This window comes from Meriones unguiculatus, chromosome 20 (genome assembly GCF_030254825.1).
Source record: "Meriones unguiculatus strain TT.TT164.6M chromosome 20, Bangor_MerUng_6.1, whole genome shotgun sequence".
Classification (NCBI taxonomy): Eukaryota; Metazoa; Chordata; class Mammalia; order Rodentia; family Muridae; genus Meriones; species Meriones unguiculatus.
In genome coordinates, this window is record NC_083367.1 from 66,416,228 (window position 1) to 66,428,701 (window position 12,474).

Below are 12,474 nucleotides of genomic sequence, written 5' to 3' on the forward strand. Positions count from 1 at the left end.
CCTGGAGGGGAGGTCATGCTCACCACATCCACAACCCTTCAGAATGTCTAAATGAGACACCAGTCCTTGGAGCACTGTGCTAGGATTTGATGTGCTCTACCTCACGACACCATCAAGTTCTACAAGGAACACTGCTGCTGGCTTTGTTTGCACGGCCAAGGGAGGCCAGACTCAGACAATGGAGAAATTCCCAGAATCCTCAGTGCAGTGATGTGGCAGATGCTACCCTTGAGCTGGAAGACATGGCACCATTGCTTTTAGTTTCAGGTAAAACAGACTTGCTACTGTTTACATCCAGTAACAAAAATCAACTTTCTTAATTATGTTGGGAGAATGTCAGTGTTTCCAAATGACAGAGACAATTAAGCAGAACACAATTTGGAAAAACAGTTGGTGTGGAGGGAGAAAAGGGAAATGCACTGGATGTTCACCAGCCACAGCCATACTCCTATAATTAGAAAAGGCAGTTCCTTATAACTCAATCAGGGGGAAAAAAAAAAAAAGCCAGGCTCCAGGGTCTCCTAGGGACCCCTGCCTAAGTTCGGGACTGAGTTCAGTCATAACAAGTAACGTTGGCTGGGAAAGACAGCTCAGTGGGGAGGTGCTTGCTGTGCCTGAGAACCTGAGGCCAGGTCCCCAGCATCACTATAACAGCCTGGCATGGTGGCACAAGTATCTCTACCCACAGTGCTGAGGGGTGGAGAGCGGCAGATCCCGGAGGCTTGCTGTCCAGCTATCCCAGTCAGCACTGTGAGCTGCAAGTTAGTGAGACACCCTGCCTCAAGAAGAAGGTGAAGAAGTGAGAACCTGGCTGTTGAGGAGAGTCAACTACTGGCTTCTACACACTCCCACGCCGGCGAGTGCAAACACACATCTACCTAACTTGGAATGGGATGGTTAACTTGTCTACCACAAATGTGAAATCTCAATTACAATGTGAAAAAGTGGAGAGGCCGACACAAACTTTCAGAACCACAACTGCACTTGAACTACACATCCAAGCTGGGCATGGCAGTGCCCAGCTTTAATTTCAGCACTCAGGAGGCAGAGGCCAGAGGATCTGTGAGTTTGAAGCCAGTGTTCCAGAAGACAGAGAAACTTTGTCTCAAAAAACCAAATCAATCAATCAATCTATCTATCTACCTACCTACCTACCTACCTGTATAAGATACATATACATATATATATATACACACACACACACATATGTACGTAGGTAGGTAAGTAGCTAGATAGCCATCCAATTCAACCTAATTATTTGAACAGCTACACAAGAAGCCAGTGGGTTGGCCTTTTTCCATATTTGCTTAGGCTTTTCGCATAGGCATGCTCATTTCAAGCAATGTGACTCAAAATCATTTTTACTTATACATTTTGGGCTGTAAATAAACAAATTGCTTATTTATTTAGAAGAATTTTAAAGGACAGCTAATGTGACAAAGCTACTACAGAGTCAAATGTGTACACAGGTGCTAAATGAAGAAGAGCATCAAACGCTAAGGGCCCCCGCCACAGGAGTGCTTAAAGACAAAATGTTCACTGGAAGGAAAAAGCACTCGTTACCGAAGGAAACTCAATAATATTTTCTCTATATAATTACCCTTTCTCATTTACTCATGAGTCCTAAGTTAGAATCCTCAAGAAGATTAAAAAAAAAACCTACATGAATGAAAATGTTATAATGAAATTTGTTATTTTGTTTGCTAGTTAGTTACTATTTTAAAATGGAGGAACAAAAGACAGCAAAACACCTTTTTTCTTCTATTAAAAAAAAAAAAAAAGAGAACACTGAGCAGGGCTGGGGGTGTGGCTCATCTTGCAGAGTGTTGGCTCAGAATACATGAAGCCTCAGGTTCAATCCCCAATGCTACAGAGAGCAGGCCTGGCTGGACAAGGTAGCAGATACCAATAATTCCAGCATTTGGGAGGCAGACCCAGAAGGATCGGAAAGCCAAGGTCATCCTCAGCTACACTGCAAGTCTGAGGACAGCCTGTCTCAACAAAACACAAAACTGAGTGGGAACATGTTTTCCCAACATGCTTTCCTATTCATAGACTATAGTTGAACAAGTTTTCTCCCCTCTAGGTATAACTCTTAGCTCAGGAATATTCTAGAAAATCCATTACATCTCAAAATGTTTATTCTTCTTTTCATACCTATTTGAAAGAATGAGAAAACTTTACCAAGATAACTTCACCTCAGAGTTTCATTATTTGGTCATTAGGCATAGGACACAAAGTTTAAGTGACAGAGTAGGGGTGTCAACTGATGGGGGCATGTGGCGACAGGGCCCAAAAGTGAGTTCAGATGCAATGAAGCCAAAATGTCTACTACTAGGAAGCTCTGGTTGTGGAGGAACTGGTCCTTACTATCCCGCATGAAGTTGCCTAGAGAATTCTCTTCTGTTTGTTTTGAGAAAAAAGCACCACGGGAAGAGTTGGATAAACGACACTGAAACTTGCAAGTCCATCGAACACGAAGTGAACACGCAGCTCCTTCACAGGACCACGTCAGCAGTCTCCACAGGGCTCACACAGGAACATGGGAGTACACACGCATGCATTCCAAGGTAACAGCTGACTTTGCTAATTCCTTCTAAACGTGTTACCTGTCTTGGCTGACGGAAATACTTTAGAATTTACACTTTCCTATTCCAGGGCCAAGAGCAATAAAGGAGACATGTAAAATGAGTTGGGGAGCCGGCTTTCCACTGTTCTGTCCAAATGCTTAAGGAACATGAGTAGCTCAACCCCTTGATTTCAATTTAGCAAATTCTCACACAGTGATAGCCTGGCATTCTGGACACTGACAGTAGTGAAGTGCACTGGCTGCTCTTCCAGAGGACCCAGGTTCGATTCCCAGTACCCTCATGACAGCTGACAACCATCTATAAATTCAGTTCCAGGGGAAGTTCTCTTCTGATCTCCGTGGGCACTGGGCACACATGTGGTGCACAGATATACAATCAGGCAAAACACTCATAAATAAATATAAAAATTAGTGTGTGAAATCAGTAACTGAACTAGAGAAAGCAAGCCACAGAGTTCTTCAGCTGATAAGGGATCTGAAACAATCCTGGCAGGAGGAAATGACCCAGCAGAGTGATCAAGAACACATGTCTGAAACAGCAGTCTCAGTCACGAAGGCTAAAAAGAACCTTTCAGTATGCACACAGTGGAATGCCGTGCTCACTCAGCTGCTCCCCTCCTCGTCGTGGTTACAGGCCACTATCATTGTTGGCATAATCCCATGGAGGAACCCACCTGGTCTGTAATGATGAGATTAATGTGTAAGTTAACTTAATCTTTTTAACGAGATCTCATAATTTGACTAATTGAGACTGTGGTGTGGTTTGAATGAAAATGGTACCCTATAGGCTCAGAGAGTGGCATTACTGGAGGTGTGGCCTTGTCAGAGAACAAGGGGCGGGCTTTGGGGTTTCAGAAGCTCAAGCCATGCCCAGCGTCATGCTCCCTTCCTGCTGCCTGCCGATCCAGATGTAGAACTCTCAGCTCCTTCTCCAGCACCATGTCTGCCAGCGTGACAGCAGGTTTCCACCAGGATGACAATGGACCAAACCTCTGAACTGTAAGCCAGGCCCTATTAAATTCTTTCCTTCATAAGAGTTCCCATGGTCATGTCTCTTCAGAGCAGTAAAACTTGGAGGAAAGCAGAGATGTAGAGCTATTTCTGCTTATACTTTAAACTTAGTCTAGTGTTAGGGCATTCTCATATCCTGAGCTCTGTCATCAAAGCGTAACCAGAGACATGTACTGTAGCACGACCGGCCCCTGCCATCCCGTTCACTTGCTTGACTCCTCACTTAAACGACACTGAGTATAAATGCCTCCCACTGAAACTGTTAAGAGATACGGTTTATATTTAATTGGCTACTAAAACCCAAATGCCAGAATTTGAAAGCAATTCCCCAACTGTCACACACAGCTGTCAAGTACAACTCAAAGAAACAAGGAACGGATAAGATGACAAAGGCACGGACTTGCTCCTTAGGACACAGACCACAAGAGGCTCTTGGGAGCTGGGACCCTAGCTAAAGACATGGCATCTGGAGAAAAGCGAGCCTACACCCCGAGGCCAGCCTGAGTACAGGCGAGGCTTTAAATTCTCCTCACTAAAATCTCTTAATTAAAATAGGCCAAGCACTGAGCTGCAAGACCCAGGGACACTGAAGAACATCCTACTTCGAAAAACCTCACTGGCCGTTCTTGGAAAGGAGCAAAATGTCACATTCTATAAGTCTGTGAAAACACCAAACTGCCACCCTTCCAAAGACCCTGTCACTGGGAACTTGGCAAAAGTGATGTGTGCCAGAAGTAGAAGCTGATAGAAATGGGTTTAAACACGAATTATTTGATAAAATACTTTTCAGAAATGGATTTCTATTCACAAATCTATCTGTCTGTCTATCTATCTATCTGTCTGTCTGTCTATCTGATAAGCAAATAAATAAGAGTACACACAAAGACAGGATTCTGCATCTCTTCCCAGGCTGTTAACACGAATCCACATAACTCAGGCTGAGGTAGAAAACGTTGGGAAGGTACCTACAGGTCTCACAAGGGATCAAAGTGTACAGTATTTTAATTAACAAGATAAAGTGTTTGCCGGCGGGGAAGTGGTTGAAAGCACTTGCCACACAAACCTGACGCCCTGAGTCTAACTCCTTGGACCAACATAAAGAGATATGGCGGTGCTCACTTGCCATCCCAACGCTACTACAGGGATATGGGAGGTGGAGACAGGACAGCTCCCAGGCCAGTCTAGAGTGCACAGCGCAGCAGAAACAGTGAGAAACACTGCCTCAAAGAGATGGAAGGAGAGATCTAATTCCAAAATGTGTTTCATGGCACGTCTGTGCCCATGCTTAAACACAAGAGCATGCAAACACACGTGCACACACACACAAATGATAGATAAAGAAAACAATTTAAACTGCAAACAAAGCTGAGCCACTTGGAGTCCAAAATCAAAACTGAGAGGCATATGAGCTTAAAATTAGTGGTTATGGGGGAAAATCCCTATCACTGATGGTGAAGCAAAATAAGACAATTCCTGGAGCTGGAGAGCTAGCTCAGTGGTTACAAGCACTGGCTACTCTTGCAGAGGACCTGGGTTCCATTATCAGTACCCACATGGCCACTCACAACTACCTGTGGCCAGTTCCAGGGGATCCAATGCTCTCTTTGGGCCTCTGTAGGCACTATAACACCTGATGCACAGACATGCAGGCAAAATAAACTCTTAAAATATTAAATAATAATTTTGCAAGATTTAAAGAAAATAAGACAATCCAGTAAGCTCTGTTATGGCGTCAACTACAAGCCATTCTGATCCAAGTTCTGAAGAGTGAATGTCTGGATCACTGCGTACGACTAGGATGATGCCCTGCAGCCTGCCTCTTCCCAAACTGGCTGTGAAAACTGAGGTGGGGTGCGTCATTTCACCCATTCTCGCGGGGATGTTATGCAAAGAAGTCCTATAAAGAACCCAGCAAAGCAGAACTCAGTATGTGACGATGGTCAGCGGTACTCTTCAGTAATGCTTACAGACACAACTCGGGCCTGGAAGGATGCCTCCGTGGTTAAGAACTCTGGCTGCTCTTGTAGAAAACCTGGGTTCAATTCCCCGCAACTACATAGCTGCTTGCAACCATCTGTAACTCCAGCTCCAGGGGATCCAACACCCTCTTCTGGACTATGAGGACAGTTCATGCATGTGGTCCAGGTACATGCAGGCAAAACACCTATACACTATTATTTCAAAATAAAGAGCACAACACAAGGATGGTTCACTTGCCAAGCAAACTTAAGATTAGAGTTTGGATCCCCAGCACCCATGTAATGCCAGGTGGCTACCCTCTAGTCTGGTGCTTAAGGAGACAGGGGCAGAGGTGGGAAGGATTCCCAAAGCAAGCTGGTTGGCCAAACTAGCCAAACTGGATAAATGTGACCTCTTCCTTCCATAATGAGGTGGAGAGTCATTAAGGAAGATACTCAGCATAAGCCTCAGGCCCCCACATGCATGCTTACATGTGCACACACACTCGCGTGTGCACACACACACATGCACACACTTGTCCTGACTCTAGGTTTCCAATGAGAAATGTAAAATGAAAGAAGACACCCAGTTAAGTGTGAACATTAGTCATTCTTACATCAAAAATTTCCTGTTTTGCTGGGCAGTGGTGGCACACACCTTTAGTCCCAGTACTCAGGAGGCAGAAGCAGGCAGATCTCTGAGTTCAAGGCCAGCCTTGTCTACAGATGGAGTTTCAGGGCAGCCAGGGCTCAGGACTGTTACAGAGAAACTGTGCCCTTCCCCCAAGCCCAATTTTCCTGCTTTCCCTGAAATTTTAATTTAGCGGTGTTTGTTGTTGTTTTCAGAAACCTGGCAGCCCCATCTGTAAGACTAGTCTGAGCACTTTACCCAATGGAACCTGAGGGGAACTGATGTTTTGTTGTTATTTTTGAAACTGTGTATGTGTGCACACACATCTCACAATGTAGCCCAGGCTGGCCTTGAACTTGAGGCAATCTCCCAACCTCAGCATTCCAAATGCTGGGTTGTAGCGATGAGCCATGTGCCAGGCAGGAAAAACAACACCCCACAGTGTGCCTTCATAAGTTTCCTCAAATTTCCAAGGGGTTTTTATTCTGGGCTGATAGCAGGCACTCATTCTAAATGGCTGGAGTCCTCCTCTTTTGAAAGAGCTGCACTGTCATTTTCCAGCCGCGGCTGACCTCAGCCCCACCACACCCCACCTTCCGCCTCCCTTCCCATTTTCAGAGCCCAGGTGTCTTCCCTCACCAAGAGGATTTGCAAAACTTCCTTCTGCATTATGACACAGAGCACAGGGAACCAAGAGCTCTTACTCAGGGACTGGATGATCTCTCTGGGGCTCTAATTTTATCCATTATACACACAGTTGTTGGGTCCCAAGATGTATCCGCTCAAGAATCTCAGACAGTACATGGCTTGAGAGCCAGCCTCAAGCCCCATGAGCAAGACAAATTCTGCCTCACTGAAGGAGCTCTAGCCCAGTGGAGCCCATCAGCGCCTGTGGCTCTAACAGCTTGCTAGGCACAGGTACAACCTTACTGCAGCCACCATCAAAGTCAGGGCTACCAAGGGCTCCGGAAGAGCTGTTTCAGCTCATCAACCTCCCAGTGACCTGCTCACTAGTGCCAGGTCTTTGAGGACAGTCCTGGCTTTTCTCTGCGCAAAGCTGCCTCCTTGCTCTCCTCTCGGGAGCCATGTTGTGGCTTCCACCTGTCAAGTCATCTCTCAAGCAGGCACCTTGTTCTTGCTGCTGGGCTATCTCATGGATGGCTTTGAGTCTCTGTGCTCCTGGTTTTCGACAATGAGTACAAGATGACAGAGGCCTGGCCATTAAGTGGATCCCACCCTCATCTGATACAGAGATTGAACTAATGTGTGGTGATGTGTGCTGTCCGGAAGGTCTGGCAAGAGGAGAAAGACGGGATGACTCTCATTGAAGATGGCTCTCCCAGTCCAGCCTGTTTCCCTTAGCTGGGATACTTCAACATGAGCGCCCACAGCAACTGTGCCTGGTTCTCCTTGGGTCTGTTGCCTTTAATCCTCCTTCTTTTCAGAACCTAGTAGTGCTAACGATAGTTGCCGAGTAGTCAGTGCTTTCCACATTTCAGATACACGCTTACATTCTGTTAAGCCATACTGTACTTTTAACAGTTGCACAAGCTGCTGGGCCACTGACCAGCTATTTACTTGACCAGAGGCAGGGAGTTTAGCCCCACAGGGAGATTGCTTTTCCCTTACCTAGGCCTTGTAAACAACCCTTAAAAAAAAAAGAAAATCACTGGGTCACAAAGGGGCAGGGTGGGGGGAAGTGGAGGACAAAAAAAAGACATGAAAGCAGTAGAAAGGCTAACTGGAAAAGGGAACAGTAATAGCCAGAGGGGACACCAGGGACAAAAGAAGCTAACTGCTGAATACGATGAGAGTAACGTGGATATGATGTACACTATGCAAATGTCATAATGAAACCCATTGTTGTACATACCTAATATACCTTAATAAATTTACATAACCAAAGTTTGAAAACACCTGTAGTCAGATTTTACATGTAGGATAGATGTGTGCAGCCGTGTTGTTGAGCATGAAACACAGAAAGGTACCATGAAGTAACGATGCTTCCTTCTGACCTAGCCAACAGCCTTTCTCATCAGTGTGGGGGTGGTATGCGATGGGGAGGAGAGAGAGGCAGGCAGGGAGGGAGGCGAGATGGGATGGGAAGGTAGTCTCCGGCTTTTCTGCCAGCTCTCTGATGACTCCAGTGTCACATGACTGTACTGGTAAGTGAGCGTGCCGCGGCCTGGGCTTCGGCCAGTTGACTGTGTGCCCTTCAGGTGACACTGCAGATGAGGCTGACCTCCCTTTGTATCTGCCCCTTTCCAAGGCAACCCTCACCATGGGTTGGTCCTGGATGGCCCAGCAGCACAGTGCTTCACCCCAGGATCAACACATGGCCCAATCCAGTCAGTGTCTGCTCACAGGATTGCCTTGTAACCAAACTGGAAAATGCTTATGAGCAAAGACCTGTTTTGTTTCTACACGTGCCTAGTCCTTACACAGCTGTTGATATACATGAATGAATGAATGAATGATTGAATGAATGAACTGTCAAGAAAATAATCTCAAGCTGGAATCAAGACGAACGTTTAGTAAATTAATAGATGTGTTCTAAGCTAGAGCTTCTATATGCCAGGAAAAAAAATTGACAGTATGAATTTGAGAAATAATTTCTTCCGTTAAATACTTCCATTAATATCTAATAAAATCAGTGAGATTGAAGTTTTAGAGAAAATTTTTCAATAAATCTCAATATTTCAAAAATCACTAGTAGCAATTATAATAAAAAATTACTGAAATGCATCTAAATATTACTTTTGGCAACTCCCTGAATTTCCTTATTGATCAAACATACCTCAATACAACACCATGCTTAAAACCTAAAATAAGCCGGGAAACTAATACTTCATCTACAATACTCATATGTACTAAACTTATAAAAATGCACAGGGAATGCTGAAAATCAATTATTCTTTTTGTCCTTCTAATATCACCCCCAGCCCCTACCCTCACAACTTCTAAGATAGTAACATATTTCAGTAAAGTCCCTGCTGTCCCCTAACCACTGGTCATCTGGGCCCATGGTCTCTGAATCTCAAGTGTTGATTACAGTACAGTCTCTCAGCGAACAGCTAGGGGACACATTTTTAACACTCTGTCTCAGAAATATCAGGCTCTCCCATTAATGGGGAAGGTTCTGCAGTTTGTGGATGTCCACCTACTCTAAGGACTCTGTGACATCCCTAAAGAAATCCTCCTAATTCATACGCCTGACAAAGGACTGCAGTTAGCTGGATGTGACATGCCTTGGGACAACTGGTATACCTTACCTACCTAAAGACGGTTACTAATACAGACACAGTAGAGCATGGCATTTAAAAGCACATTTAAAAAAATAAGATTTACTATTCCCACTATTCATGACCAAATAAATGAAGACTGCAAAAATGTGATGGCTTAGCAGGTAAGAGAGCGTGCCATCAAGTCTGACAATATGCATTAGTCTGACAAAGTGAGATATCTTTGGGATCCACACACAGAAGGAAAAACCCGATTCCTCCAAGCTGTCCTGTAATTTCCACATGCATGCCCCTGGTGTGTGCAAGCCCTCGCACAAATGAATGTAATTAAGATAATTTTTAAAATGTTTCCGAATACTTCTGTGTCAGATACTGGTTTCCCTCACCCAGAACCGATACATAGGAACTTTAATCATAGAGGCTTTGGTGGCAGATGACTGTATTATGTAAATGGATACATTACTGCTCTAAATTCTTGAGGTGAACACCACACTGCCTTATAATCAACAAGAGGGATTTCTAATATGAAAAATACACCAGTAAATTAAAATGTTAACAGTGAAATATAGCCTCAAGTCTTCCACTGAAACCACAACTCTTGAATGCAAAGTAAATAAATAATAACACATTAGCACAACTCACTAAGAAGAGTAGCTGCAGGTGATTACTCCAGAAGAGAATATTGGACCAGCAGAGGGAAGTTCACTGAATAAGCACAGGAACAACTTCAAAGAAAAAAAAAAAAGGAGAAAAAAAAACCTTAAGTAATTAATGGTCATATACCAAACATATTCCTTGATACGGAACCAGAAAAACTATGGGTTAATTAGAGAAAGCACAAAATAAGCTCTTTTGATGCCTCGGGTTTAAGAATTGAGCTATCATACCCTGCTGGGGTTTACTTAGAAGGCTCATGGTAGCAGCAGCCTCAGGGTTCACTGTGTCCCAGAGGTACTGTTCCGCAGGCTCTCTGGGTGCTTCCTGCAGCAACATGCGCTAACCCTGGTGGCCTGCCGCCTCCACAGCACTCGTTCTCACCGAGACCACCAAGGCTAGTCTCAGATCTACACAGCGCGGCTATCTGTTAAGAGACCCATCACTCTTATACTCACAACAGAACTGTGCTTTGTCTTACTGGTATTGGCAACCTTGGAAGAGGGGAGTCTCTCAGCAGATACCAGCGCGTAACACGGAGAGGATAGTGAGCAACAAGCATGTGACTGCGAGGACGCTACCAGCTACTCACGACTGCACACACATGCGCGTGTGATCAGCTGACTTGCCCGTGTATCTTATAGGAAGTTGTCAGTGATTTCACAGAGCTTTATCAGGCTAAGGTCTCCTTACGTGGACAAACAAGAGCAAATGGCTCTCTTGCATGGCACAGGCAAGCGGCTGTGTTTAAGGGTTGACTGTGCATGGAGCGGGAGGATAAGCCCTCAGAAACATCAATGATAATGAACTGGCTCAAAGCCACCACAGCAGCTCTGATCGCCTTCCACAGAGGCACAGTGACCTCTACTGGTAGAAACACAGAATGCTGATGTGATTTTCTCCCTTAAACAAGACAACTAAAGGTGGCCACACACATAGCACAGAGCAGTGTTCAGCTCAAAAGTTAATCCTACTGGCCATACCGAATACTGCCTTAGTTAGCGAAGCAGCATAAAAATATTTTGAAGTGTCTCCAGCATAACTGATTTGCGCAGCACCAACCAAAGAACGAAAGAATACATCAAGATGCATTGAAAACTGCCAAGTCTCAGGTGGCCCACTTTCTCATGAACATTTGTTTTCCTGTTTTCAAAGCAACAGTTAAAGCTTTGGCTTTTTCTTTTAATTCCTAAAAGCTGTCAGAAATAAATTTTTGGACATTTTTACATTTATAGTGACTTTGTTAAATTTTATCTTGACATTAAAAAGATGATGAACGATATACCTAACACCTCAAAGGCCCCGAAACGCCACTGTATAACACATGGGAACACATGGGTACCAGTGATGGGAAATGCAGTGTGTGAGTCAAAGCACAAGTTTCCAAGAGCCAAATGAGGGTATTTACATCTCACAGGCTGAAATAACCTCCTTAATAACTTGGTTCTCCTAAGTTTCCACTGCAGAGAATGCAGTAGTAGAGAATTCAGAATGACACTTTCCAGTAACATGTATTAAAAGTCTATCCTGACACCAGAGAAATAACAGTTTCTTGAATCCTGCCTGCCTGGCTTTTTTCTTCTCTTCTTCTTCTTCTTTTTTTTTTTTTAACCACACATAATAAAATAAGTACAGACTGGTGAGTCGAGCCTCTACAGAGAAAATAGACATAGCCTGGGCTGGAGAAATGGCTCAGCCAAATGTGTAAGAAAAGACACCAGCCTAGGTACAGAGTTTACCGAGAGGGAAAGGAAAGCACCCTCACTTAATTCTGTGAATACGTCATCTTTTCCTTATTTCTGTTTGCTAAAGTGCTGCTATTTGCTGCGTATATGCCAGGCATGGTCAGGGACCCAAGGGTGAATGACACACCATCCTTCCTCCAGGGAACTGGCAGTAGGCAGTAGGACTATTACCTAAGTTATGATAAGCCAACGTTTTAAACAACTCCTCCTTAAAACAAAGTTTCTCACCAGTAATGATGTAAGGCTCTTCAGTTTCCTCCCTCCCTTCAGGCAACACCACCTGCACCTGAAATACCGCGCTGCGGGAGACCTGCCTGCACTCCACTCTCCTCCTAGACCGGCCATCCCCAACCTGTGGGCCACCAGCCCTTTGGGGATTGAACGAGCCTTTCATGTGCCTCACTCAAGACCATTAGAAAACACAGATGTTTATATTACGATTCGTAACAGTAGCAAAATTACGTTGTGAAATAGCACTAAAAATAATTTATGGTCAGGAGTCACCACACATGAAGAACTGTAGTAAAGGGTCATAGCATCTGGAAAATTGAGAACCTCTCTCTTAGACGATGGGACAAGCCAGGAAATTATGCTTCTAGTTCAAAGGCAATGGACAGACCTTGAATAGAGTCCTGACTTGGCT

The 12,474-nt window shown here is 44.5% G+C and overlaps 1 protein-coding gene across 9 annotated transcripts in view; it reads right to left on the bottom strand.

Annotated features, from left to right (window-relative positions):
* The window catches only part of Scaf8 (SR-related CTD associated factor 8), a 195,343-nt gene that overhangs the window by 76,431 nt on the left and 106,438 nt on the right, over positions 1–12,474 (bottom strand). Inside the window, exon 22 of one of the 9 annotated variants that reach the window (XR_009588015.1) lies at positions 10,075–10,157. The exons of the other annotated variants lie outside the window; for them this stretch is intronic. The gene's annotated coding sequence lies outside the window, so the exon portion shown is untranslated. The remainder of the gene's footprint in view (positions 1–10,074; positions 10,158–12,474) is intronic. 9 annotated transcript variants of the gene reach the window in all.